Source organism: Meriones unguiculatus, chromosome 8 (assembly GCF_030254825.1).
Source record: "Meriones unguiculatus strain TT.TT164.6M chromosome 8, Bangor_MerUng_6.1, whole genome shotgun sequence".
In the NCBI taxonomy this organism is placed as follows: domain Eukaryota; kingdom Metazoa; phylum Chordata; class Mammalia; order Rodentia; family Muridae; genus Meriones; species Meriones unguiculatus.
Genome location: NC_083356.1, coordinates 66,954,675 through 66,971,739, shown reverse-complemented (window position 1 = coordinate 66,971,739; position 17,065 = coordinate 66,954,675). Strand labels below are relative to the sequence as shown.

The window sequence follows — 17,065 nt, the reverse complement described above, 5'->3', positions numbered from 1 at the left end:
CACCGACAGCACCCTCGCAGGTACTCTGTGCACCTACGTCATTAGTTATATATAAGGAAGGAGTTTGGGATTACACAGTAATGACTGTGTTTTTTCTTTCATTTCTCTCAGTTCTGTCAGTTTTTACTCGGTGTGTTTGGTAACTCATTGTTGAGTTCATACATATTAGGAATTGTGTATCTTCTTAGTAACTTAACACCTTTGTCACTTTAGACTGGCCCTTTTTATTTATGATATTACCTTAGTATTAAATTTTGCTTTATTCAAAATTAAGCATTACATAGTATGTTTCCCACATTCTTTTCATTTCAACAAGTGTACATATTTGGTGAGAGTATGTCTTTTGTGACTTACAGTCCAAGTAGGCCTTGTTTTATTAGCCCTTTTGATAGCTTTGCATTTTAATTGAGGTCCTTAACAACATTATTGACTCATTTTTTAATATCCTGTTTGTCTAATAGTGATTACTTTTATATATTCTACTGGCATGTTCCGAATTTAAATTATATATATAACATAAGAATCCTGTGACAATATTTTTCCATTTATATTCCCCTTTTGTGCTTGGTGACTTTTATACATTCTGCTTCTATGTAAGCTAATAAACCTCATCATAATATGTTACTATTTTTAGTGAATAAGCTTTTAGATAATGTAATAGAAATAAAAAGTTATAGAGTTATCTTTCTAGTGTTCTTCTAAGTTACATCTGTATTGTCCCTCTCATTATTATAATTTATTCATTATAATATTTAATAATTAATACTTAAAATTTTATATTGTAGTACTTATAACAAATTATAAATATAAAATAATTCAATAAATTGTAATATAATTTATTTAAATATTTATTCATTTTTTCAGATTTTGAAAAATTAAGATTTAATGAATACAGAACAAGGTGACAGATTATTATTTAATATTTTTGTTTATCTGTATGCGTGCATATTTGTCTCCGTGTGTATAAACCACATGTGTGCAGGTCTTTAAGGAGACCAGGGAGGGTGTCAGATCCCATGGAGCTAGTTACAGGAAGTGTGAGCAACCCAACATGGGTATTGGAAACTGAACTGAGGTCCTCTGCAAGAGCAATATATGCTTTTAATCATTGACATGTCTCTCCAGCCCCAGATTATTTTTTCATCACCTTAAAAATGCCATTTTATTGTCTCCCTGAATTATGACTTCTAATGAAATGTAAGCTCAGTCCTTCGTGCAATCTATATTATTTTTCCCTCTGGATGCTTGTTGGGTTTTCCTGTTTATTTGTTAAGTGAGCAACTTAACACAGTTAAGTTACATGAAATGGTTTCAATCGTTATTGTTTTTAAAGCTAGCCGGTTGTCCTGTCACAGTGTCATAGAAGACTGTTCTTTACAGCAAAAGCAGAGCAATATTGCCGAATCAGCTCCCTGAGTCCCAGTGTCCACAGCACTGTATGCTCTTAGCTCTTAAATGTCCCTAAAGGCACATATGCTACAGGCTTGGTCCCCAGCAGATAGTGCATTGAGCAGAGGTGAACCTTTAGGAGGTGGGGCAATAGGAAGAAGGAAGTTACATCACTAGGAGTATGCGTTTGTGAGGGTGTACTGTTCCCTTCCCATCTGCCTCTGTTTCCTGGCTACCATGGTGTCAACAGCATCTTCTGCCAGTCATGCCCCATCATGATGTGCTTCCATGTCACAGGACCAAACCTGACAGGTCAAGTGACCATGGGCAGAAACCTTAGCAACCATAAGTCAAAATCTCTCTCTCTCTTTTTTTTTTTTTTTCTCTCCTTGTAAGTGATTTATCTGGGGTACTCTGTCATAGCATAAAAGATGACTAATTCAGAGTGTGTGCTGAGGACCACGCGCTCCAAGAACACAGAAGAGTACACTACAGGAGAGAACCCCAGTGGTAGGAGGTATTAATCTTACGACTGTTGGAAGCCTGTCCAGCCCTCTCTTCGGGTGGCAAAGGTTGACATTAGAGACCATCATCACCATCACAGGGACACATTTTCTTATGTTCTACTCAGTACTGTGTTGAACAACTATTTTGCTAAGATTCCTTATCCTTTTATCCATTATATTCTTTCCCCCTCAAGGATCTTGATGAAGTTGATCATAGTTTTGATTTTTTTTTTAATTCCTTAATTCTTAAATCCAAAATGTGCATTCACTCAAGAGTCCCAGAGATTTTAAAGGAGTTTGTAGGTATATGCCGGCTTCCCATAGGTGGTTCCTTTCTATTCTCAGAGAAAAAAGTATGTTACCACCATCACCCTACTTACACACAGAGAGAAAGAGAGACAGAGAGAGAGAGAGAGAGAGAGAGAGAGAGCATGCTTATATCAACTAGTGCTTATCTGCCAGGGAGATTACAGCTTTGGATGTGCATGGTCCCCTCTCTCATCCCATAGTGCCCAACTGTCTGGCATACTCATAGAAGATACCCAAGAAATGGTTCAGAGCCCGTCAGAATTGATAACTTTGCATCAGGCGTGTCTCAAAAAAGCAAAGCAGCTGTCACAAGCATGGTCTTTAGGTCCCAAGTGTCTCTCTTTCTGAGTACTTAGTGACATTACTTCCTGATTCCTGCCTTGAAGGTTGTGGGAACTAGATGTGTTAAGACACATAATTTATAACCTGAATCCAGTGCTCCATACATATTGGCTGTTGCTGTCGCTTAAAACACGCTGTTTGGCAACTGGTTTTTCCAAGTTGTCTCTAGGACAGCTAAAATGTCACTGGGTGCACAAAAAAACATGGAGTCACTTCATTCAAAATCCCACTCTGCTTTGATACACTGCTCAGATGTAGCCCATGGCAGCTCAGTATCCAAATGAGTTCCCTAGTAATGGGAGCAGGGACTGTCTCTGACATGAACTCAGTGGCTGGCTTATTGACGACCTCCCCCTGAGGGGGCAGCAGCCAGGCCAGGCCACAGAGAAGGACAATGCAGCCAGTCCTGATGAGACTTGATAAGCTAGGGTCAGATGGAAGGGGAGGAGGACCTTCCCTATCAGTGGACTTTAGAGGGGCTTGGGAGGAAATGGGGAAGGGGGTTACAGCTGAGATACAAAGTGAATAAACTGTAATTAATGTAAAAAATAAATTTAAAAATGTTTAAATAAAGAGCCCAGAAGCACAACAACAAATCCCACGCTATTACATATAGTAAGGCCCCAGAGAGGGAAGTATTAACAATTCAGAACTTCTTGCAAAGTGCTAGTCTATATTTAAGGATAAGTTTGGAAAAAATGTCTTTGCCTTTCAAGTCACAGCTGTTGGCCGCCAATCCAAACCAGTTAGCAAAAGTTCACAGTGGGCCAACAGTTGCAAGCAGGGGAAGTTCTGAGCTCCAATAATCCATTCTTTGCCTATGTCTACTCAATAAGTAAGAAATAATGCTCAATTATTGTCCCACCGCAGGCGTGCAGGTTATGTGAGTCTAGCCACAGTTTCCGGTTTATGTGCTTGACAAAATCAACCAGATGCGCGCAGGTTGCGCCCGGCCCATCGCCGCCGCCCAGCCCTGCACCGCGGTCAGACCAGTAGGACGGCTTCGCTCCAGCCCGGCCCGCCCCGACCCGCCGAGCACAGCTCTCCCGGAAACCCGGTTCCGCGCTGCGCCTTCCCGCAGCCCTCGCGGCCCGGGCCAGCGCCTGGGCGCGGGGCTAAGGGGGCGCCCGGGCAGCAGGAGCCCAGCGGGACGTGGATAAAGGCACGTGCAAAGGACGGGGCTGCAGTGGCAAGGATTCGCTATGTCCTCCTCCTGATGGTGTCTCCACTGTGGCTGCTTGGTGCTCTGGTCAAAACCAGCAGGTGAGTACCTGAAGAGAGCTGCTCTGGAGCCATGATATCAAGGGCAAGGGGTCTGAGCTGGGGAGAAGCTGCAGGAGGCTGGAGAGCTAGTAGGGACCTCAAGAATAAGGCCTAACTGAAGAGAAGGTTTGTTTGCACCCCACTGATCAGTCCTGGCATGGGGTCCTCTAGCTAAGGTAGGGTCGAAGTCATCAGCAAAGCAGGAGCCTTTAAAGCTATGGAGGGCTTTGCCTCAAATCTTCCCAATGTTCTCTGGTACCTGTAACATCTGGGGTACATCCTGGTGATACATTTGGTGGGAGCTTAGGGGCTTCCCTGGGAAGGCACTGACATCTTGGAGACTAGGGCAGCTCTTTCCCACATGGTTGACACAGACACCTCTCCTGAGTTCTTCTTGGTATGTCCAGAAAACAGCAGTCATTCTTGGGAATGCAAACATCATCCATTCAGCTGATAAGACATCTTCCTCTCATCTTTGGGTTCTAGGATTCAGACTCATTTTTCCTTTCAGTAGAATGATGGTGGAACCAGGGATGTGAGTTATGCTGGGGTTTTCCAGGATACAGAATGGCATGTGTTGCATCCAACAGACCTCTCTGAATCCATGGCCTGTATGTCTCACTTATGAGGCCAGTATCAATGTCAAGTGCTGGACATCTCCAGTCTCATGTGCCTGTAAACCTCATTAACCCAGCCCCTTCCCCAAGCCCAGAGCTGACTGGATATCATTAGCATATAATTGGATGCCTATAATTCCTCTACATGAGAAATACCTCAACGTCAAGTTTAGACAGCTTGGAGTGCTGTGGTTCATTTTCTCCCCAACATAGTGTATTCTGTTTGTGGAGGGTGATGGGAAAAGCCATTCCTTTATGCATTTCTTCAACAGATACTTGCTAAACAGCAGCTGCTGCCAGGTACAGAGGCACCGTGAACGCATTGCTCTCCCTTAGATATGGTTTACTGGAGAAAAGAAGCAAGCAGATGAATTATGTTACCTCAGAGTGATGACTGCTATAAAACAAAACAGTGTGAGGAGAGGTATGAAAGTGAGAGAAGCTATCCGTTGGCCAGGAAGGGTAGCAGCAGACATCCTGAGTGAGCTAGGAAGTAGTGCCTTCCTCAGGGCCTACAAATCTGGCCGCATAGAACAGTGATGGAGAGTTACAAACTGCTTATAAGGCCTCAGTGAGCAGTGCATGAATGAGCTGGGGAGGAGCCCTCCCTCAAGTCCCAAGAGCATTTCTTGTTGGGATGTTTAAATCTAATATAAAGCTGTATCTTCCCAGGAGACAGGTTCTGTTGTCTTATTTGTTCATCCATTTAACAAATATTTACACAACAATCTATATCTTCTGGTTTTAAAACTCATTTTTTTCTTTTATTTTTTAATTTTTCATCAATTACACTTTATTCATTCTGCATCCCCCCATAAGCCCCTCCCTCCTCCCCTCCCAATCCCACCCTCCCTTCCCTTTCTGCATGCATGCCACTCCCCAAGTCCACTGATAGGGGAGGTTCTCCTCTCCTTTCTGATCTTAGTCCATCGGTTCACATCACAAGTGGCTGCATTGTCCTCTACTATGGCCTGTTAAGGCTGCTCCCCCCCAGGGGGAGGTGATCAAAGAGCAGGCCAATCAGATTATGTCAGAGGCAGTACCTCTCCACATTACTATGTAACCCACTTGGACACTGAGCTGCCATGGGCTACATCTGTGCAGGGGTTCTAGGTTATCTCCATGAATAGTCCTTGGTTGGAGTATGAGTCTCTGGGAAGTTCCCTGTGTTCAACTGTTGGGCAGAGTGAATGGAATTTTATTTTAAAACTCATTAATGAACAAAATAGTTATTTTCTTTTTTTTTTAATTTATTTATTTATTATGTATACAGTGTTCTGTCTGCATGTACACTTGCTCACCAGAAAACAATATCCAATCTATTATAGATGGTTGTGAGCCACCATGTGGTTGCTGGGAATTGAACTCAGGACCTCTGGAAGAGCAGCCAGTGCTCTTAACCTCTGAGCCATCTCTCCAGCCCAATAGTTATTTTCTTAATAGATATTCTTTTCTGTTGGAAAGAAGTGAGTAATAAGCTGTGTATTTATGAGAGTCTTGCTGTGTGCTGTGTTACACCAGCTAGCCTTGAATTCTTGGTCCTCCTGCCTCAGACTCCCCAGGGTACAGGAGCTCCTATGTTTACCAGAGTGGTCAGTGCAGACTGAATAGAAGGGGTTCAATTTGGGCAGGGACTTGAATGAAGACAGGACATAGCCATGTGACTGCCCAGAAGATTCCCACCAATGGAATAGTGAGTGAAAAGGCATAGAGATATGAGCAAGTTGTGGGTTCATTGACCATGTGGGAAGAGAGGAAGGAGGCCAGAGTAGTCCTGAGACAGACAGGAACCAGAAACACTTAGAAAAGCAGGCAGTACTTTTCCTAGCTGCCTCTAGGAAGGTTTACAAACTCCGGATAAAACTCCAGGTCTATACTAAGCAGGGTGAGTGCCTGTACTTTTGTCCCCACTGACAAAAACAAGGTAAGGAAAAGGCTATTTTGGCTCATAGTTTGAAGGTAGAGGACATTATGGTAAGAAAGCCATAGTGGTAGGAGCCTGAGGTAGCAGATCACATTGTGTCTGCAGTCAGGAAGCAGGGAGAGATGACAGTGATGGTACACACCTTTGATCCCAGCACTCAGGTGGCAGTCAGGTTCAGCCTGGTCTACAAAGGGAGTTCCAGAACAGCCAGGGCTACACAAAGAAACCCTGTCTCAAAAAACAGGTAGATAGATAGATAGATAGATAGATAGATAGATTAAATAAATAAATAAATACATGAATGAATAGATAAATAAATAAATAAATGAGTGAATGAATGAATGAATGAATGAATGAATGAATGAATAAATGGGGGTTACAGGCATGTGCTACCATGACCAGTTTTATATGGTGCTGGGCTCAGTAGACAAGCACTCTACCAACTGATCTGCACCCCCTAACCCTTAACAGAAACTTTAAGCTCCCTTTATTCATAGGAAGGAATACATAAAAAACCTGTACCTGGTCACATGTTAATCTGCATCAGTTTTAAAGGGATAAAAGAGAGATTCAGGAAGTTCTAGGAAAATCAATCCTGTGCTCTGACTTTAAATGATTAACAAAGGCTATACAAGACACAAACTACAAACTCTTCTAGCAATGGATAGAAATATCCATAAGTACAACATGGAGGTTGTGGGCTAAACCATAAACATGGCTACATAAACACACACACAGGGAGAGAGAGAGAGCCCTCCTCTTTCTTTTCCTGTTTTCCTTTTACAGATAGTAAAAAAATAATACACAAGCATGTACCTTTTTGTAAACTTAGCAGCCATTCTCAACAATTAATCTTCAAGATATATAAATGAATTTCATCATTTCTAAACAAATGTTGAATTAGCTTGCTGGACTAGTATGCCACATTTATCAAGCAAGTCCCGTGGGTGACAGGTTATTTTCCCTTGTTTGCTAGAATAAACCATAGTGCGTTTATTCTACTGTTTCTTTGACTACTGTTTCAGTAGTCAAAGAAACTTAGAAATGTGGCTTAAAAGTTATGTGTGCATTAGACTTTTGATGCTGCCAGGCACTCTCCAATTGACAGAGCATGACTTTTACTTATGAAAGTAATGATTTCCCAGTACTTCTACCAACCCACAGTGGCATCAACTTGTTGGTCTTGTTAACTTCAAAATGTTGTCACATTGTTTTCTGATGATTATTTTTGGATGAATCATTTCATCAATTTTCCATGTATTTTAAGCTGTTTGTCTTTCTGTGTACTCTCCATATCCTTGGTGTGTTTGTAAATACCAAGAGACCATCCACTTGTAAAGAGGAAGGGTTTATTTGGGCTCACAGTTTTGCAGGTCTTAATCTGTGGTCACTTCGCCTGTGGTGAGACAGCACATGATGACAGGAGTGTGAAGGAGAATGACGCTCCCCACCTCCTGCCTGAGAAGTGGAGAGAAAGAACCTACTGGCTCTAACTGTTCTGTTTGAGATGCCTCCAGTGAGCTAACCCTCCCTTAGTCCTGCCTCTTTCAGGGCTGCTAAGGACTGGGCCTTTGGTGCATGACAGTTGAAGACAGAAACTACAGCACTTGCCCTGTGCTTTAAGTTGGAAGTCTCATGTCTGCTATCTCCCCCACCCCAGCCTGTGGGTAGCAGCAACCCCAATGTGACTGTGGTGGGTTTATCCTTTAGCTGGGCCTATTTTAGAAAAAAAAATATATATATATATGTTATATATGTTATGTAGATATATGTTATCTATGCATGAGTCACATAAATTACATTGTGCTGTACATTATAGTTTTTCTTTAAAAATCTTTTATTTGAGAGTATTTGTATGGATTGGGGGGGGGTGCCAAAAGTCCTCAGGCTTCGTGGTTGGCACCTTCACCCACCGAGGCATATTGCTGGCCCCATGATCTTTTTCTTACTCGCTAAAGAAAGTTTTGTTGTTTTTTTTTAAATTCATTTGCCAGTGCTGAACATTAAGCTTTATTTTTCTGATAGCCACATAACTGGAGTTTGGGGAGTATTCTAACAGTCAGTTATTATTGGACTAGTCTAGAAAGGGTGGGTCGGGGTATTATGGAAGCCTTGAAGGGTGGAGAAGGTCGTATGAGAATACGAGAAAGAAATAGAGCTGACTAAGAGGAGGGCCCACACCATAAGGGGTTTTTGGGGAGGGCGTGTATAAAGTGTTTCTAGTCAGTGTGATTTCCGGGATAATTAAGGTGGGCTGAGGACATGATATCTGAGAGGCCAGGAGCAGCTGCAGGTCTCAAGTTAGACAGGAGAGATCACAGTAGCACTGAGCCCCCCAGGCATGAAAGGAAAAGGCCCAGAGTGGTAATAAGACTGCTCACAAGAAAAACCAACTGAGTCTATTTGCTAGATAGGACCTGGGAAGGCCAGGCTGCAACGCAAGGGTGGAGACGGCACTCTTGGCATATTAGCAGGCAAGGTCTGAAGTCCTGTGGAGAGTTTGTCTGTGGATAGGACTCTGGGCTGGACAGGGATTGATGAGTCCTCAGCAAGTGGCTGGGAGGGGAACACATGACGGTGAGATCACCCGGAAGAGCAGAGTGAAGGCTAGAGAGGCCTGGCCAGAACAAGAGCCCTGCGGCAACTATAGAAGAAGTGGATGGACAGGCTGGACTGGCTGAGACATGGTACTTTTTAATGGACTCTCTGCCATTCTGGATTTGAGCCTAAGTAGAGAGTGGGTTATAGACAAGGCCTGAGGAACCACCCCTTCCTGCCTGCCTTGGAGGATGCAGAACGTGCTTGGGCAGAAGAAGGCAACTGTTTTAAGAAGCTCCATGTGCTGGCTCCGCCCCTCAGGTAGAGGCTGGGAGCTCTGAACACTGCTCCTGAAGCTAGCTACCAGCCCTGAGGGTGACCAGGCTGGAGCAGCGTGGGTCTGTCTTCAGTACCACACACAGAGCTCTACTACAGGCAGTGCTAAGCATGGGCACGCCCAGGGCACCATGTGACCTTTCTGGAAACCCGGAAAATGCCTTGGGTTTTCTTTCTCCTTCACCCTGTCAATGTATACCTGTTCTTTTTTTTATAATACTATGCTTTGCTGCTAACTATACGCACCTGGCTTTCTAGTAAATGATTAACGGCTTATCAGAATGAATGGGCACTGTGAAGAAGACATTCTGTCCTTTCTCCAAAAGGAAAAGTACAAGAAATGCTCAAACTCTATACAAAATGTCTGGGCAGTTATGTGTCTTTGTCATGACTTTTGGCATGAGAGTTTTTAATTTAATAGGTTTTTTTTTTTCTAATGTAGAAAGCAGGCATTACCTATTTTTAGCATCTTACTGTGAGGCTTGCTATAGTAGTTGTAATTTTCCTAATGCATATTCACATAAATGCTGAGCTATTTAAAATGCTCAATGCATATATTACAAACCCACTTACGCAGACACAGCCTTGGATTTGTGCATTCACAGAGGGAGAATCTTGGAGCAGAAACCTTTTTCCTAACCCTGTGCATGAGAGAATAAAAGGTTTCCTCTACCTTCTGAGTGACTGGAACTGAAAATGAAATGGACAAGAGAGAGATTAATGGAAGGGGCTGGATTTTTAAATGATTGCATTAAAAGTCAATATATCTAACTTAGAGAAAAAGAGAAGCAGGAAAAGGCTTCTATAGGAAGAATACACAAGTTTCTCTTGGGAAGAAAGATACATGAGAGGGAGAACAAATGAACGTTTGTGAGACTGTTTATATAGCCATGAATGGCCTTGCTGTCTTCAGGACCGTAAAACTGTCCCAGAGCAGGGGTGGTTGAGGTTTATTTTCTGTGTTCCCTTCTAGAAGTAGGCACTTTCAGCTTCTTCTGGAAGCCAGGGCAGCACTGATACCCATGGATGTTTTGGGAGGTTGACAGTGACACTACCTATGGATTCCCATCCTTTGTCCTGACTCTGAGGAATATTCCACCTCCCAGTTCTAAGCCACAGCACCCAGGAGGTAGTACCTTTGGCCCCTGCAAGGGTGTGAGCCATTAAAGACCTGGCCAACCCTCCTCCAGCTCTTTACTGTGATCCCTGGGAACCCATATCCTGGCCAGTGTGGTATAAACACCTGCCTTGCCAGAGAGTGGTCTGGGAGGCTAGTGTCCTCCTTTCTGTCCTTTCTGAGGACTCATGCTTGTAGAACTCAAACTGCTCCTAAGGAATAGGACTCTGCCTGGAGATGGATCACTCAGCTGCCTTACTTCAGGCTTCTCCAAAGGAAAGGGCTTCTCCAGGGGCAGATTTAAAGACAGATAGAGGAAACTGTGAGGTGCATCAGGGCTCCCTGCCACTCTGCCTGCTACTTGCGCCGGCGTTCAGTATTTCAGCTCTACCAGCCCTAGTTTTGAGAAGCTTTGATTGGGAGAAAAGGGTTCCGGTTACAACACAGGAGCCCCACTGGCTGAAAGAGAAGGCCTGCCCTATATATACCTCAGTGTTGCAATGCTTGTATCTGCAGCATATGGATGGTAGCAAGGTAGAGGAAGGGCATTTCCTGGGCTCTGCAGTGCTGTTGACTTTCTGATCCCCCAGTCTCCTCATCTGCCTGGAGCATGGGGAGAGTGGTTCTCCATCCATGAGCTCCTGAGGGAAACTACCAGTGCCTTAAAAAAGCATGGCCAATGTCTGTAAACGTCTGTGCACAGGGAGCTTCAGGAAAGGGCGCTGTAGTAAGTCAGGTCTCCTACTCCTCCCTCTGGGCCTCATGAGGGGCTCTTCTCTCCAGGGATGTCCCCTCCCACTCCCATGCTCAGTGTGTGAGAAGACACCTGTCACTGCCACCATCTGTGATGAAGGGCTTAGTCTGTGGGCAAACAGGAAGTAGCTCACCACTCAGGAACATGAAAGATTCTGGCCATGCTGCATGCATTGGGCTGTGTGGACTGTGTGTGTGCTGCAGACTGTGTGCTTGGATCAGGATGCTTTTGGGTTCTTGGAAAAGGATGGTGGATAGACTGGGAAGAGACTCCATGAGTGAAGGGAGAATGCTGGAAATAAAGCTTGAGACTGTGGGACCAGGAACAATAATGTAACTCTAGTTGGAGGCTAAAAGGGCCTCCAACAAGGGATCCTCCACCCAGAGTTTTGCTTCTTATAATATCAGGCGATCCTCCTCCTGGGGGAGCAGCCTTACAAGGCGACAAAGGAAGACAATGCAGCCAGTACTGATGAGACCTGACAGGCTAGGGTCAGATAGAAGGGGAGGAGGACCTCCCCTATCAGTGGACTAGGGGATGGGCATAGGGGGAAAAGAGGGAGGGTGGGTGGGACTGGAAGGAGATGAGGAAGGGGGATACAGTCAGGACAAAAAGTTAATAAATTGTAATAAATAATAAAAATTAATTTAATATAAAAATAAAATCGGGGGATAAAAGTTCTAAGAGAAGCATGTACACCGAAGACTCCAGCAGGCAGGGAAGTCCTTCTAATATGCCTGGTGAGGGAGAAGCAGATTTCCCTTTCATTTTGAAGTGATTAGGAAAGAGATGAGCAGTCAGTCAAAAGGCCAAGGGACAATCTTATTTTAAGCACTCTGTTGTCAAGTGAATTCAGTTGTGGTCATGGGGGAGGCTGTTAACCCATAAATGAGCAGAGTATGAGACGGAGTCTGGAGGTCGCCCCTGATTCCCTCCACCTTCTGTACTCCCTTCTGCTTAAGCAGCCAGACTCCCTAGTTGTCGCCAGTGACAGGCTCTCCCTTCTATGCCATCATTGCTCTTGCCTGAAGACAATGTCCTCCCTTACCTGGACCCGCACCCTACCCCCAAAACTACATAACTGGGGTTTTGCTCTTAAGTAGGCCCTGATGGTTGTTCTTAATTTAGTAGACAAATGATAATAAAAATAGATGCGTACATACTTCTTTGGCCCTCAACTCTCAACTTCAAATACAGCTTGGTCTACAGTAGTGGACTCAGTAAACTCTGGTGGGCCCTGCTTCTCCTGTCCCTGGACTTCTCCCAGTGCCAGGACTACAGAGTATTACCAGGACATTAGACTTTTTCCATCCCAGATAAGGAATTAGACCTGCAGCCTAAATCACTCTTCGCTATTGGGCCTTCTTCGCGTGAATATAATATATCTCTGCCTAGGCCTTCCCTGACCTGCATGGCCATGAGCTCACCCTGTCACCCTCCCTGGTTTCTCCCCAACCCTTTCCCCTAGCAGTCTAGGCTTCTTATGAGCAGATGCTGGTTAAACTGGTGTGCCTGCTTAAGTTCTGCCTCTGTGCCTGCTTATGTGAGCAGGCAGCATGTTTCATTCCTGGTTGGCCAGAAGCTTCTAGTGTGGGGATGGAAATACAGAAGGTGCCGGCTAGAGGGCTGCATACCAAAGGCAAGGCTACAGCCTGAGAAAAGGTTTGCTTCTAGGTGATACACTTAGATTTCAGGTTTACCCAGCTGTGTGGAGAGTCATAAAATCCTGAATACAGAAACTGTTGCAGCTTGGAGGCATCTACCGGGATGCGTTGGAGGTGTTTGCGCGCTGTAACTGTGTACAACCTTTGCTAGTCTTAGAAAGTGGGTGGTTTGAACCTGCCAGGGCCAGAAGGGTCTCATCTGATGTATCAAATATATACAAGTTGGTGAGGCTGACAATCTTCATATTAACTGTGTCATGTCCTCCTACTTTCATTCTCTAAGTCTTGCCTTACTAGCAGCTTGTGGGTCCACATCTGAAGCAGAATCATTCTCTTATCTTTGTGGCTCCTGTAGCAGAATCCCTGCCTGGCCCCACCTCTCTTTCTATTCCCCACACTGATCCTGATTGACAAGATGGGAAGAGGGGTGACGGGAGCATGACTCTAAGCCTTACCCTCTACCCCACCCTCTCCTATGAATACTCTAGCCTCCCTAAACCCTTCTTGGGCTGTACAAAGCTGCAATGTGCCTGTGGGGAATACAGGCCCAGAACAGAGCATACCCACAAAAGACTTTTCATACCCACAAAAGTTTGTGGTAAACTCTATATGTGAAAGGGGGACAGCTGGAGGAGGGCCTGAGCTACAGTCAGGCCCTTTCATGTAGGCCATGGGCGCAAGGCCTATGGCTGAGGCCTTAACAACACCACTCTTATGGGCAGGCCAGTCTAGAGGGCCCAGGGAAAGTAGGTGGAAGCTAGAGCTATGGCTGGGGTAAAATCTTTGGAGCCTCAGCAGAAAAATGGTGGAGCTGAGAATGAATGTATGGACTGTTTGCATTGAGTATGGCGTCCCCCTGGCCTCTGTATCATACTCCTAAACACTGTAGCCTGCCCCAGGGACTTGCGTCTGGACTTCAACTGTTGGGCATGGGCAATGATCGGTTCATGTGCTCAAAGGGCTTAGTTTGAATCCTAGCCTTGCAACTTTCCATTTGTGCAACCTGAGGCAGCAGCTGGATCTGTACGATGACTGAAGGAGTCATGCTTTATGAGGTCAGAGTAAGAGCTGGTTAAGGAGTTTGTGCAGGGGCCCTTGATAATATCTCAGGTGTTATTATATGACACGGGACATAACCATATGAAATTTGAAATGACATATGTGAGAAACAAAATACTTGATTTGAGGACCTTGCCTTCATTGCTAACCCTCTGGGGGACTAAGCTGAGGCAGAGGCAGGACCTGGTGCAAAACCACAAGGAGGAAGGAGGAGGGGCCTGTTCACAGCCCCGGCCTCCTGTTCTTCCCCTTTATCTCTGGCTCTGGTGTGTTGGGGAGAAGGCCAATCTGTGGCAGGTTGGTTCTGGGTTAGTGCTTCAGGGTAGCAGCTTCCAAGGAGCAGACACATCGATAGGACATGGGGCCCTGGGAGATGCTGGAGCTGGAAGTGGATCCCCTTGTCGTGTAGGCAGGAAGTGTGAGGTGCTTAACTACTGTGAGGGCTAGGGAGCTCTGCGGAGCAGGAGGAGTGGTGAGGGGAACGGAAGTCGGAAGCTTCAGTGACCACATTCACAGGCGGGCATCTATGCAGCGGAAAGTCTTCCTGGGGCAGGGGAGTCCAGGAGAGCCTCCAACTTCTATTCACTCAAGGTGAGCTAGGTGGGCTTGCTGGGGATGAGGCTGGGGAATCTGAGTTAGGGGACCAGAAAATAGAGTGTTTTATGTGGGCCCTCGTGGCTGGGGCTAGGGTCAGGTATGCCGGATGGAGACGAGTTTCTGGACTTGATTACTGCTTGGGTACCTGACATGAGTCTAACTTCACTGGACTCTTGCCTTTCCTTACCTTTCCTCCATGCTGTCTATCTTCTCTCTAACTCTCTGTGTGGCCCTTCTCTGATGTCTTTTCCCCCTCCTTTCACCAGGGCCTCTAGAAATCTCTAGAAACCTCTAGAAGGTGAAGGGACAAAGCAACCTGCCTGAAATCCTCATGATTGCTGTGGTTGAGGTTTCAACCTGACCGTAGACTCTGGAAGGCTGGAGTCCCAGGAGGGTGCTAGAGCAGCTCTGGGTGTGGTCGCAGCAGAAATGGAGTCTGAGCTTCCGCCCTTAAGGTGCTCCCTGCTCCATTCTATCCCCAGGTCCTACCCAAAAAGACTGGCGTTAGATGCAGGAGACACCCCCCCCAACGTGTTTAACCCTGAGTTAGTACTATTTTTATGATGTGTAAGAGGAACCATGTCACTCTCAAAAGTGTCTTTTTATGAGACACTGTAGGGCCTGTTAGTGTCCCTCAGAACTGACCTTCAGCTCCTGCTCTCATATTTCAGGCCTACAATTTCACAGTTAGGGTTGTTCTTCTACTAAAAGGCTGGGTCAATGGGACCAGGACTCTTAAACCTTAGACTAGCTTGAAAGAATAGTCTCCAAGCAGGCATGTCCCCAGCCCTCTGGGACTGCTGGAACATAATAGCACCCCGCCAGCTGTGGATAAGGACTGGTAGCATAGAGATCACCTTGGGTTCTGGGGTGAGAGGACCAAGGAAGAAGAGGCTTGGAAGAGGCTTGGAAGAAGACCTGACTGACCTCTTGGGGGTCCTTCACCTTCCGAGGCCTTCCTGAGCTTTAAGCCAGCTCCCTCTACCCGCCCCATTACTCTTTGCTCTCTTTTTTGAGCCTCAGCTGCTTTCACCATGTGCTATGGGGCCCCTTACCTCCCCATTTGCATGAAGGCTCCCTTGGGAGCAGAATGTGGGGCCTCCCCTAGTCAGTTCTCATGGTGCTCTGGGCCCAAGTTCAGGTAGCAGCACCAGGCCTGTACACTCTATTCCAGAAAACTGCATTTGTTGTGGCTCCTTCCCCTGGGGACACTGCCCTGGCTTGGGCTATACAAGGACAAAACAGCTCAATTCCCATGTCTCTGGAAGGGCAAGGCAGTTATAGAGTAAAGGAGGAAGCAGGTCGCCTTGCTGAATCTGACAGCTTAAAATGGAGTGGGTGCGTTGGGGTCAGAGGGGGGAGCAGGTCATGTTCCAGACACACAGACTGAGGGCCATTTCCTCCAGCAGGCCAAGAGCTGACAGCATGTGGATCTGGATGAGCATGACAAAAGGTGGAGTGTGTGGGTGTATGCATGTGTGCATGTGTGTAATTTGTTGGCTTCTCTGGGTGCAGAGCCACAGTGTTAAGCTGAGAAGACATAGCAATGTCTTGAGTACCTCCTAAGGACCAGGCCCAGCATTAACACTCAGATCATTTCCCATTACATAGCAAACCTGCTGAGTGGCTCTTCATTCTCTTATTCTACAGATACGGGAGCAGGTGACATTTCCCTCTGTCACAAGGCTAGTCAATTGTAGAGTTACAATGTGAATATAGTCTGTGAGCCTCTCTATCAGCATTCTTCACTGTCACCCTGATCTAGGCTGTTTCTCTTCCTGCTGAGGAATGGCTTGTCTCTGTACTCAGTCTGTCATTCTTAAACTAGAATACAAAGATACAAAGCTAGGTCCATAAGCCAAGAACAAAGAGCAAATCCAGTGTAAAAAAAAAACAAAACTAAAAGCATAATTCAGGTATCCTCTTGCCACCCCTGCCCTCCAAATATCATGCTGAGCTTAGGATGTTGTTCAGTTGGTAGTCTTTGCCTAGCATACACAAAGCCCTGGGCTTGATCCCCAACACCATATAAAGCAGGAACATGAGAACACACCTGTAATTCTAGCATTCAGGAGGGCAGAGGCATTAGTACCACCCATGAGTTTGAGGCCAGCCAGGAGACCCTGTTATGAAAAACTGAAAGACAAAAATCCTTGACAATCTAGGGCAAGGTAAGAGAGACTGACCTCCTGACCCCTGTGTATCACTTTCTCCCAGCAGCTGGATGCACAGCTTAGCCCCTGAAATATTCTCCCTAAAAATATCCTCCTGGTGAAAATTAACTGAAATGTAGAACTCAAGACTGAAACAGGGTGTAAAGTGAAACAGTGCTGCTCTCTTTCCTACCTGACTGCCTGGTGACTCCTCCCCCTGTGTTTTCTAGAACCCTAAGTCTTTTCCTGGGCTTATAGAGACATTCTGCTTCTCCCAGAATGTCTCTGTCAACTTCTCAAGTCTTCAAAGTACTTCGACAAATTGAAAGGCCACTTTATGTTAGAGGCAAGAGAACCCAACTTAGCCTTTTATTGCTGAATTCTTTCTTTGCAGCTTTGTTCAGTACCTGAGATGAGAGATTTCAAAAAAGATTTTACTGGGATGGTCAAATAGTTTAGCCAGTAAAGGAGCTTGCCACCAAGCCCAAAGACCAGAG

General features: G+C 45.5%; 1 protein-coding gene across 7 annotated transcripts in view; it reads left to right on the top strand.

The window, feature by feature from the left end:
• The first annotated feature begins 3,597 nt into the window (after positions 1–3,597).
• Positions 3,598–17,065, top strand: part of Psd4 (pleckstrin and Sec7 domain containing 4) — a 74,749-nt gene continuing 61,281 nt past the window's right edge. For 4 of the 7 annotated variants that reach the window (XM_060389673.1, XM_021663002.2, XM_021662996.2 and 1 more), the window contains exon 1: positions 14,086–14,409. The gene's annotated coding sequence lies outside the window, so the exon portion shown is untranslated. Of the gene's footprint in view, positions 3,810–14,085; positions 14,410–17,065 lie in introns of those variants that run through there. The other 3 variants (XM_021662998.2, XM_060389672.1, XM_021663000.2) reach the window with 1 other exon arrangement.